The sequence below is a fragment of the Musca domestica genome, unplaced genomic scaffold, assembly GCF_030504385.1.
Source record: "Musca domestica strain aabys unplaced genomic scaffold, Musca_domestica.polishedcontigs.V.1.1 133, whole genome shotgun sequence".
Taxonomy (NCBI): domain Eukaryota; kingdom Metazoa; phylum Arthropoda; class Insecta; order Diptera; family Muscidae; genus Musca; species Musca domestica.
In genome coordinates, this window is record NW_026712178.1 from 1,168,047 (window position 1) to 1,184,554 (window position 16,508).

Genomic DNA, 16,508 nt, shown 5'->3' on the forward strand with positions numbered 1-16,508 from the left:
GTAGTATCCATTACGAACATCAAATACCGAATTTGAAATAATTCCGGTGAAAAATGTAGCTAAGATCATGAAAATTCCGAAAATCAGGAGGTACCGTTGTATGGGGGCTATACCAAAACGTGGACCTGCACAGACAATTTTCCGTCTCAAGCTGTAGTATCCATTACGATCATCAAATACCAAATTTGAAACATTTCCGGTGAAAATGTAGCTAAGATCATGAAAATACCGAATATCGGAAGGTACTGCAATATGGGGGCTGTACGAAGACGTGGACCTGCACAGACAATTTTCTGTCTTAGGCTGTAGCATCCATTATGAACTTCAAATACCAAATTTGAAAGAATTCCGGTGAATAATGTCGCTAAAATCATCAAAATACCGCATATCGGGAGGAACCGTTATATGGGGCCTATACGAACACGTGGACCTACTTGGCCCATTACCCAATACCAAAAGTCCTGCAGACATAGTATACATTTGAGTAAAATTTTATCAATCTACTTTAATTCGTTCGGAAGGTAGAGTGATTTCCACAGACGGATAGAAGGACAGACGGGCGGGCATTCCTAAATCGACATAGAATTTTATGCTGATCAAGAATATATATATATACATTGTGGGGTCTAAAATGTATATTTCGAGGTGTTACAAACGGAATGACAAACATAATACACCCTCCATACTATGGTGGAGGGTATAAAAAGAGAGACCAAGATAACTCTTTAAGACCTTTAAAACGAATAGCTGAGCTTGGTCGCAATCTTAAGGTGGGAACACATAAAGTGCTTATTTGGCTGGCTTAAGTCATCGGCTGGCTTCTTTGGAAATAAACAAAGGAGCCTAGGGCCAAAATCGGTCTAAGTCAACCTAAAACTCCTTTGCTCCTCTAGGAAGTAGACAGCCAATGACTTAAGCCAGCCAAATAAGCGCTTTATGTATTCTCACCTTTAGAAGGAAAAGGCTTTGGTAGTATGGGAATCAACTCAAAATAAGGCGAAAGTGTTGTCAACTTCCAGAAGATGAGAGGTGGGTTTTTTTTTTTGTTGGAAAACTGTGCGAAACAGATTTTTCTGTCGAAAAAATGTGTTTTTCATCAACTTTACCATGAAATCTGTTGATTCCGGAATTTTCCATTGAAAACTACAACTTTCAGCCACTTTTCAATTGAAAGTTATGGTATCAAGCCACACATCAATTTGGAGTGGCGGAAACTTTATTTAAATTGAAGGTAAGTTTTTTTTTGGCTTCAAAGAAGCCAGCCGACGACAAAAGCCAGTCAAAAAAGCATTTTATGTATTCTCACCTATAGATCGAGTTCGAAATGCCACGTAAATATAATTTTTCAATTCATTTCTTCCGTGAAAAAATATTCCATTGGAAACTTGTGATAACAGCTATAGGTATCAAACCACACATCAGATTCGCTTGTAAGTTATTGGGAGGTGCCATCTTAGTTCAAAGTTAAGGTGAAAATACTTAAAAACGCTTTTTTGACAGACTCAAATCATCGGCTTCGTAGAGGAAGAAAGGAGTTTTAGGTTGACTTAGTTCGATTTTGGCCCTACGCTCCTTTGTTCTTTTTCGAAGAAGCCAGTCGGAGAAAAGCGATTAATGTATTCTCACCTTGAGCCAATCTGAACTTTTTCATAGGAAAATGTGACATTCAGCAACTCGGCAAAGGAAAATTGCAATAAATGTTAAAGGTATCAGGCCACACATCAAATTTTCTTGTAAATTATTAAAGGGCGCCAACTTTCCGATGGGAAACTCCGGTTTATTTGTTATTCCCTAACATTTTTAGGAGAATTTATAAAATTCAACACCTTTCTCCTTAAAAGTCAGCAGAAAAACAGTGCCGATCTGGAAAATTATCCCACTGTGCTGCTATTCAATAAAACCGTTCCGAATCTAACCACATTTTTCCAAAACCGCTAACTGAATGATGACCCATATTCTGTTTGCCCTCAGGCCTTAGGACCGATTGCATGTCCATTACGAATTCAAATAAATCTGTTGTCAAGGTCCTTAGATGATCGTTAACCAATTTGTGGTTCTGAGCTTTCATTTGTTGATGACGATTATGGGAATGAGTCAACACCAGATATGACCACACCATTCCCGTATGCCATGCAATGGCCAAAAACCACAAATCTTTCCATGTCCTGTACAGTTAGCGTACAATTAGCCCACATGACCTTCTTTAGAAATTGCGGAACAATAAATAAATTGCTTAAATGTGGAAGACTGCAATTGTAGGGCATTGCAACATTGTCGAACACTTGATGTCCGATTCCATTGATGACCGCTTAAAATGTCACAGCTGGGATGGCTGGCTGTCTTGACAAAAGCTCGGATTTTCCTGCTTTGCTTGTCAAATGTGGTTTCTAGACGCCATAGCCTTTTCTTTCCCATGAAACAGACTTTGATTGAAATTTTATTCCGTAGAGGAGGAGGGGGGCTCTCGGCAGTACTTCACAACAGATGTTTAATGAATGGCCATAAGAACAGATTTTTAAGGCGTTGGGAGAAATGAATAATTGATGAATCATTTTGAATTTGCTGACTACCTACAACCTAAGGTACCTAAGGCATTCGATGATGACGACGGTCAGTGTGATGGTCAGTATCGGTGATCGCTGGTCTTAACGGAAGTGTTTCACACCAAACCCAAACGTTGTGATCTGCTTTCATTCACCGGCCCCTGGCACCAACAGCCAATGTGTGTGGTCATCTATCGGGCTAAGGAGGGATGAGGAAGGAAGGAAGCTAGATACCTCTACTCACTCTCAACAAAGGGAAGGGGGTGAGGAAATGAAAATGACTTTTTGATCTACATCGTTAGGGTTAGGAAAATCTTCATCATCATCCTCCACAACTGACTTGTTGCCGATTTTCCTAAGTATGGCCTTTTTCTTTCGCTCCCTCTCACACTCTTTGCTTATTTTTTGTGCCTCTATGTGTGTGTGTGCGATGTGAGTGCCTTTATTTGCCAATCAAGGTCCTCTGCATCATTAATTTTAATTATCCCTGCAAAAATATGTGTCTACTTTCGGCAAACTTCAGACGACTCTCTGAAGTATTGGCGAAAAATTTATGGGGGTCAGTTTAGATAAGAAATTGGCATTTGACCTTATGTTTTCTGCGGGTTCCATAGGGGGAGGTGAGATCAAAAGGCATCTTCTCCTTGGCATATGGCATAGTTTTGCCCACAAAAGGCGTTAATTAGTTTGGAGGAAGAGCGGAAAAGACTAAAAGACGAATAACCAAAAACAACCAAAGGGGGAGGTGAAATGGAGATCGGAAATGTACTTGAATGCAAATGACCAGGAACCAGAAAAAGACCAGGAAAAATCAAAAGAATGAAGTTTCAAAAAAGAGTGAAAGACGAATAACCCAAAATTAGTAAAAAAAGGGAGGGGAGATGGAGATCCGTAATATCTCGGAATATGAACGACCTTGGGACCAGAAATGCCTTTCGAAGCCACTTTAGGTGGAACTAAATCGTAAAAAAGTGACATTTTCTTTGACTAAAGTTGGTGTCCCAAAATGATTTACAATCGAATTTGATGTGTGGCTTGATACCTTTAACAATTATAAGAATTTGCCACTGCCGAGTTGTTGAATGTCTCAATTTTCCATGAAAAAGTTCTGAATGACTTAAGGTGAGAATACACAAAACTCTCTTTTTGCTCCGAAAGAAAAAAAAACAAAAGAGCGTAGGGCCAAAATCGAACTAAAGCAACCTAACACTCCTTTCTTCCTCTACGAAGCCGATGATTTAAGCCAATCAAAAAAGCGTTTTATGTATTTTCACCTTAACTTTGACCCAAATAGGCACCTCCCAATAACTTACAAGCGAATTTGATGTGTGGTTTGATACCTATAGCTATTATCATAATTTTCCAATCAAATATTCTTCCACGAAAAAAATTAATTAAAAAATTAGATTTACGTGGCATTTCGAACTCGATCTAAAGGTGAGAATACATAAAACGCTGTTTTTGACTGGCTTAAGTCATCGGCTGGCTTCTTTGAAGCCAAAAAAAGCTTACCTTCAATTTAAATAAAGTTGACGCCACTCAAAATTGATGTGTGGCCTGATACCTTCAACAATTACCATAATTTTCAATTGAGGAGTGGCTGAATGTTATAGTTTTCAATGGACAATTCCGGATTCAACAGATTTCATGGAAAAGTTGATGAAAACACATATCTCCACAAAAAAAATTCTGTTTCGCACAGTTTTCCAACTAAAAAACCCACCTTTCAACCTCTGGAAGTTGGCAACACTTTCGCATTATTTTGAGTTGGTTCCCATGCTTTTTCTTCTAAAGGTGAGAATACATAAAGCGCTTATTTGGCTGGCTTAAGTCATCGACTGGCTACTTCGTAGAGAGGAGCAAAGGAGTTTTAGGTTGACTTAGTTCGATTTTGGCCCTAGGCTCCTTTGTTCATTTCCGAAGAAGCCAGCCCGATGACTTAAGCCAACCAAATAAGCGCTCTTTTTTTTTTTTTTTTTTTTTTTGATCAGCATAAAATTCTATTTCGATTTAGCGACGTCCGTCCGTCTGTGGGAATCACTCTAGCTTCCGAACGAATTAAAGTAGATTGATAAAATTTTACTCAAATGTATATTATATCTGCTGGACTTTTGGTATTGAAAACGGCCATGTAGGTCCACGTCTTCGTTTAGGCCCCCTATAACGGTACCTCCCGATATTCGGTGTTTTGATGATTTTAGCCACATTATTCATCGGAATTGTTTCAAATTTGGTATTTGAAGTTCGTAATGGATGCTGCAGCCTCAGGCAGAAAATTGTCTGTGCAGGTTCACGTCTTCATATAGCCCCCATATAACTGTACCTCACTATATTCGGTATTTTGATGATTTAAGCGACATTATTCAACGGAATTGTTTGAAATTTGGTATTTGAAGTTCGTAATGGATGCTACAGCCTATGACAGAAAATTGTCTGTGCAATTCCAGGTCTTCGTATAGCCCAAATATAACGGTACCTCCCGATATTCGGTATTTTGATGATTTTAGCGACATTATCCACCGGAATTGTTTCAAATTTGGTATTTGAAGTCCTTAAGGGATACTACAGCCTCAGGCAGAAACTTGTCTGTGTAGGTCCACGTCTTCGTATAGCCCCCATATAACGGTACCTCCCGAAATTCGGTATTTTGATGATTTTAGCGATATTATTCACCGGAATTCTTTCAAATTTGGTATTTGGAGATCGTAATGGATACTACAGCCTGAGGCAGAAACTTGTCTGTGCAGGTCCTTGTCTTCGTGTAACCCCCATATAACGGTACCTCCGGATAGTCGGTATTTTGATGATTTTAGCGACAATATTCATCGGAATTCTTTGAAATTTGTTGTATGAAGTTCGTAATGGATACTACAGACTCAGGCAGAAACTTGTCTGTGCAGGTCCAGGGCTTCGTATAGGCCCCATATAATGGTACCTCCCGAAATTCGGTATTTGGATGATTTTAACGACTTTATTCAACGGAATTGTTTCAAATTTGGCATATGAAGTTTGAAATGAATATTACAGCCTATGACAGAAACTTGTCTGTGCAGGTCTACGTCTTCGTATAGCCCCCATATAACGGTACCTCCCTATATTCGGTATTTTGATGATTTTAGCGACATTATTCACCGGAATTATTTCAAATTTAGTATTTGAAGTTCGTAATGGATGCTACAGCCAATGACAGAAAATTGTCTGTGCAGGTCCACGTCTTCGTATAGCCCCCATATAAGGGTACCTCCTGATATTCGGTATTTGGATGATTTTAACGACATTATTCATCGGAATTGTTTTAAATTTGGTATTTGAAGTTCCTAATAGATACTGCAGCCTCAGGCAGAAATCTGTCTGTGCAAGTCCACGTGTTCGTATAGGCCCCATATAACGGTACCTCCCGATATTCGGTATTTGGATGATTTTAGCGACATTATTCATCGAAATTCTTTTAAATTTGGTATTTGAAGTTCGCAATAGATGCTGCAGCCTATGACAGGAGATTGTCTCTGCAGGTCCACGTCTTCGTATAGCCCCCATATAAAGGTACCTCTCGATATTCGGTACTTTGTTGATTTTAGAGACATTATTTACCGAAATTGTTTCAAATTTGGTATTTGAAGTTCGTAATGGATACTACAGCCTGTGGCAGAAAATTGTCTGTGCCTGTCCACGTCTTCGTATAGCCCCCATATAACGGTACCCCCTGATATTCGGTATTTTGATGATTTTAGCGATATTATTCACCGGAATTGTTTCAAATTTGGTATTTGAAGTTCGTAATGGATACTGCAGCCTCAGGCAGAAAATTGTCTGTACAGGTCCACGTCTTCGTATAGCCCTCATAAAACGCTAACTCCCGATATTCGGTATTTTGATGATTTTAGCGACATTTTTCACCGGAATTCTTTCAAATTTGGTATATGAAGTTCGTAATGGTTGCTACATCCTGAGACAGAAAATTGTCTGAGCAAGCCCACGTCTTCGCATAGCCCCCATATAATAATATCTCCCGATATTGATGATTTTAGCTACATTATTCACCGATTTTTTTTTTCAAGTTTCCCATTTGAATATTGTAATGGCTTATGACAAAATGACTTGCCTATGCAGGTCCATGTCGTCGCTTAGACCCTATTATGACGGCTACGTTTGGTATTTTTAAGATTTCAACAGGATTTTTAAAGGATTTTAATTTTTTTTTTTTTTTTTTTTTTTTTGAAAATTGCCAAATTCGTTCCAAATGGTGGAGGGTATTCAAAGTTCGGCCCGGCTGAACTTGTTTTTTACTTGTTAATTTTTAGAAATTATCCACAGAATTTAGATATTGAATTCCAGATTTCTTCTGATGCTATCATTTTTGCAAGGAGTTATTATCTGAATTTCCTGGGTTTCCCAATTTTTTTTATTTATTTCTTATTTAATTTTATTATTATTTAATTATTTTTTATTTTTAGATTTATTGATGTAAATATTAAAAACATTCCCTTCTTAGTTTTATTACTGCCCAAATATTTTTTTCACACACTTTGGTGCTGTACTTCTTCTCTCAGAGACTTCGTTAAATTTCTCCCATCTCATTGCTCTGTTATGGGGGCTGGCCTCTTTCTATACAATCAATTCCCTTTCTTCTTCTTCTCCTTCAATTATTGAATGTAAGCGATATGCAGGCAATTGGGACAGACTGACAGACAGTCCAAAAGGACAGCCAGTCAGCCAGCCGACAACTGTTTGACATTTGTTTTGTTTTCGTGTGGGAATTTTTGAGAGCCCACTTTTTTTCGGGGTTTGTGTGTGTCATGCATGTCATAAAAAGGTATCGTGAATATTCAAAACACAAACACACACACACAAAGGCTCCCAATAACAAAGGTAGGCAGCACGATCACTTTGAATCTCCCCAATATTGCTTGCATTGTTGTTGTTGTGATTGTTGTCCCGTAAACCAAGTGTTTAGTACAGGGATCTCCTTTGTGTAAACGCAGATAATTTACATATTAAAGTAATCTTTTTGTGGCTTCTCTTCTCGTCAAATACTCTCCCTCCATTTACACACATCCATTTGCCATTGACGATTATGATGTGGGGATCCTCTCTGTGTTTGTCCCTCGAGCAGAAATTGGTCTTCGCTTGTTTAGGGGTTTTGACAGTTTTAATGAACTTTTATGTCACCGAGATTAAAGGTTATTGTCGGGGGGGATCGGTCAACAAAAAGGAAATCGAGGATCAATTCTCTGCTCTTGTTTACATGGCAAAGGATGGGAAAGGAAGGGGACAGGGTAATTTATGCATGTTAATCGATTTCCTCTTTTCTTCTCCTTCATTTTTGGAATATTTTTTCTTTTGGTTTGAGGAAGTGTTTAGGAAACTATTTTCGAAAAATTTATTGTAAATTAATTGTGTGTGTTTGTTGTAAGTGGGGGGAAGTTGCTGGAGGATTGGAGTGGTACAAGAATCGGAAAGTAGAATGTCATTTATGTGTCATTCAGGTATTTATCTAGAGGTAACAAAGCTAAGCAGCAACTTCTTAGTAATAATAGTTGTGGTAATAATAATAATAATAATAATAATAATAATAATAATAATAATAATAATAATAATAATAATAATATTATTATTATTATTATTATAATATTAATTATTTTTATTATTATTATTATTATTATTATTATTATTATTATTATTATTATTATTATTATTATTATTATTATTATTATTATTATTATTATTATTATTATTATTATTATTATTATTATTATTATTATTATTATTATTATTATTATTATTATTATTATTATTATTATTATTATTATTATTATTATTATTATTATTATTATTATTATTATTATTATTATTATTATTATTATTATTATTATTATTATTATTATTATTATTATGTGGCTTTGCTATTAAGGCCTTATTCTTCTTCAATTAGCTCCAAGCTGCACTTTCTGTTTCGGGGTCCAAAAGGTTTGTCTTACTCCCTCTTTTTGATTTTTAACAATTGCTCACAGAATCTAGATATTACAGTCAGTGGATTTTTTAAACAATTTTTATGGGTTTCCTAATGGCCTTCAAACGCGGATTTTTTTTTAAAGAATTTTCAGAAAATTTTGTTAAAGAATTTTTAGAATATTTTTAAAGAATTTTTAGAGGTTACCTAAAGGCTTTCAAACATGGATTTTTTAAACAATTTTTATGGGTTTCCTAATGGCCTTCAAACGCGGATTTTTTTAAAGAATTTTAGAGGTTACCTTAAGGCCTTCAAACGAGGATTTTTTTAGAATTTTTAGGGGGTTACTTAAAGGCCTTCAAACGAAATTTTTTTAAGAATTTTTAGGGGGTTACCTAAAGGCTTTGGTTTGATTTTTTAAGAGTTTTTTCGAATTGTGAAAGCCTTCAACCGTGAATTTTTTTAAGAATTTTTTTTTTTGAATTGTAAAAGCTTTCAACCGTGGATTTTTTTTAGAATTTAAACGTGGATTTTTAAGCATCTTTAAAGGTTACCCAAAGGCTTGGATTTTTTTTAAGAATTTCTGAGACTACCTAAAGACTTTCAAACGTGGATATATTAAAGAAATTTCTGGGACTACCTAAAGGCCGATCTTCTCTGATATTCTCTCAACGCCGATATTCTCTGTACTGTTTATTGAGCAGACTCCCAGCCTAAATTTTTGGATTCGTACAAAATGATGCTGTTAGAAGTCTCGGTTAGCAGTCTCTTTTTGTTTCTATGGAAATCCATGTTAATAATTAGGAAGTTAAAGTCCTTTCCAATAGGTATACCCATCTCTGCATTTTCTGTAATTTACCTCGCAAAAATTATTTTTAAATTTGTTCAAGTTCTGAGGCTTAATATTGGGAATGTTTTATTTCAAATATTGTCAACCATTCTTCCGACACCAAATCAATAGATACCAGTTCCGTTCAAATTTGTTCTGCTGGCCCTGAGATTGTGAGCATGCAGTCGATATTCTTTCAACGCCGATATTCTCTGTACTTTCAACAATGCTTGTACCCTCTGTTTATTAAGCAGACTTCCGATTCCTAAATTTTGGATCCGTGCAGAGTGTTGCTGTTACAAGTCTCTTCTGGTTTCAGTGGTAAATCCATGGTAAAATTAAGAAGGTTAAGTCATTTCAAATAATCATACCCATCCCTGCATTTCCCATCTCCGGTTAGTGTATAAACAACGAATTTTTTAATAAACATTTTTTTATCGAAAACCCCGTTCTTCAGCAATATTTTCCATAGAAAAAAAATCCGACCACTTTTGCATGGTTAAACAACGACATGGCAACCTTTAGCTAGAGATCTTCATACAAAGCGGAAGACCTCACTTAATAGGTGGGTAGAAGTTGTGGTGACATAAACGCTGGATATTTAAGTAAACCAAGCTGGTGGACTGGCGGACAGACAGCCGTACAGACAAATCAAATGAATGGGCGTAATAACAACGCCGTCGCTGCCACACCAAAGAAACCATAGTTTTTTTTATTGAAATGTTTCGGTTTTTTTGTTGGCTGGTGTTGATTTAACGTTTTCATGTTGCTATTGGAGCGGCGGTTGGGTAATTTATTTTTGTTTCTTCTTTTCTCTTTGTTTTTTTTTTTCTGTTCTTCATTTTGTTTGATTTTCTGTTTTCGGTTCATCACTTACGAACCAAATCCGTTTGGTTATCAAAAAAAAACCCCAGCCCACAATGTTTGGGGAGCGGAGAGAGTAGGGAAAACAGCCAGACATTTGCCTCCTAATATCCATGACAGCCACGACGACCCCGCTCTCTTCCCCCTATGGCTTTCTCCTTTCCTTATCAGGGAATGGCAGAGGTTCACTTTGCTTATTTGTCTTTCATTCTGTGGAAGCGTTACATTTTCTGCTTTGCTTTGCATTGGGCAAGAAGCTATGGTCTGCCGTGCCAACCATTTATGCCTGGAGTCAATCACTTGAAATTTTGAAATGGTCTTTTTCGTTTGATTCGTCGTACGTGAGTGAGTGAGTGAGTGCTTTGCTGCAGACCGTTTTGATATGTATGTATGTGTGTGCGTGTCTCGGTGAGCGAGCTTGTGACTGTTGGTCTCACACAGAGGGGTTGTCATGCGTTACTGCAACTCATAAATTAGCCATTTGTTATGTTTACCCCCGAAAGTTCTATGCACTTTCAGTTGTGACATGCTTTTCGGAGAAGCTCGGAAATTTTTGAAATATTTTAACGATGAGGTAGACGACAGAAGATACCCAGTGGGAAATTTTTGGTGGGTTCACTTATCATCTTTTTTTTGACAAAACTTTGATATTCAGCAAATTTATTGATGAGAATCACACTATTCGGTAATTATTCTTTGGAAACCAATGTTTTTTTAAGAAATCACCATATTCAGCAGAAAATCTCATTTTACAAGGGAATTTTATGTATGGCTTGGTACCTTTAGCAATTATCAATATTTTTGCACTGACTTGATTTGACGCCCCTCAATAATGTAAAAGCGAATTTGATGTGTGACTTGATAGCTTTAATAATTATGAACCTTATAACTGTAGCTGTGTCTTTTACTTGGCCCATCTTTAAGTTCGACGTGAAGTTCTTTAAAAAATTTATTAAATAATACCAAAAAATAGAGGATTTCTAAAAAATTGAAAGAATTTTTAAAGGTTACCTAAAGACCTTCAAACGTGGATTTTTTAAAGAATTTTTAGAGGTTACCTAAAAACCTTCAAACGTGGATTTTTAAAGAATTTTTAGAGGTTACCTAAAGGTCTTCAAACGTGGATTTTTTAAAGAATTTTTAAAGGTTACGTAAAGGCCTTCAAACGTGGATTTTTTAAAGGTTACGCGAAGGCCTTCAAACGTGGATTTTTAAAGGTTACGTAAAGGCCTTCAAACGTGGATTTTTTTAAAGAATTTTTAGAGGCTACCTAAAGGCCTTCAAACGTGGATTCTTTTTAAAGAATTTTTAGAGGCTACCTAAAGGCTTTCAAACGTGGATTTTTTAAAGAATTTTTTCGAGGTTACCTAAATTCCTTCAAATGTGGAATTTTTAGAGGTTACCTAACGGCCTTCAAACGTGGATTTTTTAAAGAATTTTTTCGAGGTTATCTAAATTCCTTCAAATGTGGAATTTTTAGAGGTTACCTAACGGCCTTCAAACGTGGATTTTTTAAAGAATTTTTTCGAGGTTACCTAAATTCCTTCAAATGTGGAATTTTTAGAGGTTACCTAACGGCCTTCAAACGTGGATTTTTTAAAGAATTTTTTCGAGGTTACCTAAATTCCTTCAAATGTGGAATTTTTAGAGGTTACCTAACGGCCTTCAAACGTGGATTTTTTAAAGAATTTTTTCGAGGTTACCTAAATTCCTTTAAATGTTGAATTTTTAGGGGTTACCTAAAGGCCTTCAAACGTGGATTTTTTAAAGAATTTTTAGAGGTTTCCTAAGACCTTCAAACGTGGATTTTTTAAAGAATTTTTAGGGGTTACCTAAAGGCCTTCAAACGTGGATTTTTTAAAGAATTTTTAGAGGTAACCTAAAGGCCGTTAACGTGGATTGTTTAAAGAATTTTTAGGGGTTACCTAAAGGCCTTCAAACGTGGATTTTTTAAAGAATTTTTAGAGGTTTTAGAAGATTTTTTCAGGAAGATTTAGATTTTTTAAAGGACTTTTAGAAGATTTTGTAAAGAATTTTCAGAAGATTTTTTTAAGAATTTTTATATTTTTTAAAGAATTTTTAGAAGATTTTGTAAAGAATTTTTAGAGGTTACCTAAAGGCCTTCAACGTGGATTGTTTAAAGAATGTTCAAAGATTTTTTTTAAGGATTTTGAGATTTTTTAGAAGATTTTGTAAAAAATTTTTAGAGGCTTCCTAAAGGCCTTCAACGTGGAAAAATTAGAAAATTTGTTTAAGAATTTTCAAAAGATTTTTAAGCATTTTTAAAAGATTTTTTAGAATTTTTAGAGGCATTCAAATGTGGATTTTCACTTTCTTTTGACATGCACTTCGGAAAAACTTTGCATTTTTGAAATAGTTTTTTTGTCGAAAATCAAGCCATTTCGCCTCCTTTCTAGAGAAACTGCGTTATTCAGCCACAATTCTGCAGAAAATCCAGCTATTCAGCAACTTTTCTTTGAATTTCGAGATATTTAACATCTTTTCTGTCTTTCAAATTCAGCTATTCAGCAACTCATCATCCGGTAACTTTTTATTTGGGGAACGATAGTCACTCATCTCACCATTTCCCACTGGGTACTGTGCATTTTGTCATGGTAATCAGAGCACAATAGCTGCACTCTCACTCACTCACGTTACAAAGCCCCTCCGCTTCATTGAGCTCTGATGAGGAAACACAAACAACAACAACAAGTTAATAAATATTTGTTTTGGTCTGGCTGACGGTTCGGCATATCAGCATTTTAATTGTTGCAACAATTAACAATGAAAAACAATTTTGAAACAAAAAAAGTAAGGCAATATTTTTTCAATTAAAGAACAGCAACAAGTTTGGATATTTGAGGTTATATAGAGAACAAAAAATACTTCGACATAGAAAGTAACGATGTGTGTCGCTTCAGGAGGTTTAGGATATAAAAAACACAATTATATCAGCTTTTGCCTATGCCCGTCGTTGTTTAAAAAGGAGATGTCACTCTCTCTATCTCTTTCTTATATTTTTGGACACCTATGATAAAGGGAGACTTACCCCGAGAACAACTACTGGTCGTTCAATTTAGTCGTTACTTCATATATCTTCATACTTTACCTTGTGAACTTCTAAAGACTCGGTTTGTTCCCTTTTGGAATTTTATAAATAGATATCCTACACTTTTGTCTGGAGTAACTGTAACATGGTAGAAGAATATAGGTAGGCGCATCGACACAGCTGCTTGGACAATGAACTGTCAAACCAATTTCGGAATTGAAAATGTTGAATGAAAATTTATTTAAATTTGTAAAAATTTTTGAAAAACACTTATTATAATAACCTTCGAATGACATCGTATAAGAAAACATATAAAAATCTATTTATTTTTGAAGAAACATTTAAATTTTTTTGACATATCAATGTTCCCAACTGTTGATGCATCTACCTGTATTTTTCTACCATGAACTGTAATAATTAATACGACTCAGCAACATATATTTTAAATTTATTGTGATTTGGTCAATTATCACGGATAAATCATTTCCCCATTTCGATGATCTACAAGCAAATTTGATGTGTGGCTTGATACCTTTACCAATTATCAACAGCCTTACAAGCAAGGCTTCCCTATTGCCATGTTTACGTTAGAACTTTTTGTAGGGTTAACCTACTTTGAGAGGATTTATTTGAAGTAAAAGTAATGGATATGACAATTTAAATCCAAATCTAGTGGGTTAACCCTCATATATATAAACGTACTTTATGTTGCCTTATCGTGTAAAGGAACACTTTTCAAGTAAAAAGTTGAAGAACTTCTATTTTTGACTTTAGACTGTTTACAGCGACACCTAAATTACGTTTTTTAAGAACATTCGGCATTTATTTGTCGTATAATCAAAGGAATTGACAACCTAAATAAGGCATTTTATGCCCACCCACAATTTTGCAACGAATTTGATGTGTGGCTTGATACCTTTAACTCAAACTTAAGTTGGCGTCTCTCAACTGTCAACATCATATCTCTGACTTGAAATTGCGGCGCTTCTCATTGTTTGGGCCTCTCCCTTGAGACTTCAGTGTCCAATGCGTTCATTGTTTAGGCACCCAAATTAATTGTAATTTATTTGCATTAAATCTCACTTCAAAACAACAATAAAACCAAGCCGGCCTTAATAAAAAGCATCTAATGAATGACACACATAGCAATAGAAGATAGCAGAGTACTGTAAATCTAAACAAAACAAAACCCAAACTCTTCTGCTTTTATTTCTACTCTCAATGAGATAAATGGATGGGGATAGTAAAATGTGTCCATCACCACCCGTTAGCGGTACTCTTCTGGGGTGTTGTAAGACAGAGAAGGAGAGCATTAACATGGGTATGTGTGTGTGTGTGAGTTTGTGTGTGCTTTATTGACTATGCTTGATTACATCTTGCATGCATTTCATTTTAATTATTGTTTATTGATTGCTTTGTTGTTGTTGCTGTTATTTTTTCTTGGTTTCTTCTCATTGATAAAGAAGAGAGCGGGGTGTGAGTGAGTGTGTGGTATGCCACTCTTGATTTTAACACAGACGATATGATGATGGAACCCCTCATACATTAATTTAAACAAAACCAAACCAAAATGGTTTGGAATTTTCTTTTTCTTGTTGTGATTTTTGTTTTGTTATTGTTCCCCCATTAAAAAATAAAAAAGAAGAAAACAACTACATCAATAATAAACAATTTCTTAAGAGTTAATAAACTTTCTTGTAAAAGTAACAACACAAATCAAAAAGAAAAAATGTACCCAAAATGAGAGTGTTTACATTTGGTGTGATAGAGAATTTACCATACATTCAACGAAAAATGGGTGCATTGTTTAATGAGCCGTAATGTTAACATTTTGTTGTTTTGTCGTTTGTTTTCGTTTGCAGATAAGATAGATACCAATAATGGATAGTTCAGCTATTTGAATGACGCGAGTGCCTGACTCATTGCTTGCATTTTACGCCTGCGCAGAATGTTCGAATGACACACTGTTTAGAGAAATTTGTTGCAGGGGAAAATAATGACAAGAAATTGCATTGTTTGTGGAAAATATTCGATGTAGAGATCAGATTTTTTATGGAAAAGAGGAAATTTCTGAAAATCGCAAGAGATTTGTTTTCTATAAAAATATTGTTGAATAGCAAAAGTCGCTGAATGACATTGTTTTCCATAGAAAAGTTGCTGAAGAAGTCGCAAAAGCTGCTGCTAATTTGAAGAAAAGAGACCGAGCAAGAACCACAACCATAAATAAAAATAAAGAAAGTAGAGCCCGAAGTGCTCGAGCAACAATTTTAAGGCCTTCCAAGAGAAATGCGACAATTGAAGTTTCTACTCTAGAAAAAGGAGGATAAAAAGCTGATAGTTTGGAAATGGAAACCGAGCGAGAACCAAAAATGGGAATAAAGGGAATTAAACACAAAGTCCATAGGCTAATGCTTGAGCAACAATATAAGGCCTTCTGAGAGGAGATTCAACAACAGACGCAACATTTTAAGTTGCTATTCGAGAAAACAAATAAAAAAGGTGGCAAGAGATCGAAGCCACAACTGAGCCATCATTGACAAGCCGCCAGCAAATTTCAAAAACGTAAACGCAATAATCTTCCAAATTAGGAAAAACAGAGGAATTGCTGAAAAAAAAAGAGTAGGACAACAGGAAAACTTCAATCACAAAAATAGTGAATATAATTCTGGATCATCAAAACATAATTGATAAAATATCCCCGATTTCTGGCCTTCTGAAATCCTCAAGAACTCGACGATTTTTCGACTTCAGTTAAGCATAAGAACTTTTTAAAAAATTTTCGATTTCCGGCCTTCAGAAATTCCTTAAAAATCTAGGACTTCCAGACTTATGAAATTCCTTCAAAATTCTGCAAAAAAAAAATGATTTCAAAATTCTCGATATCTGACCTTTGACATTAGGTAAAACACAACGATATCTGGACTTCAAAAATTCGATTAAAATCCCATAAAAAATGCTCGGTTTCTATCCTTGAGAAATTCTGTAAAAAATCACTACTTTTAGCCTTTTATAAATTCCGGTCTTCAGAAATTCCTTAAAAATCTAGGATTTTCAGACTTAGGAAATTCCTTCAAAATTCTGCAAAAAATTATTTCAAAATTCTTGATATCTGACCTTAGATATTAGGTAGAACTCAACGATTTCTGGACTTAAAAAATTCGTTTAAAATCCCGTAGAAAATTCTCGAATTCTATCCTTCAGAAATTCTGTAAAAAATCACTACTTTTAGCCTTTTATAAATTCCGGTCTTCAGAAATTCCTTAAAAACTTAGG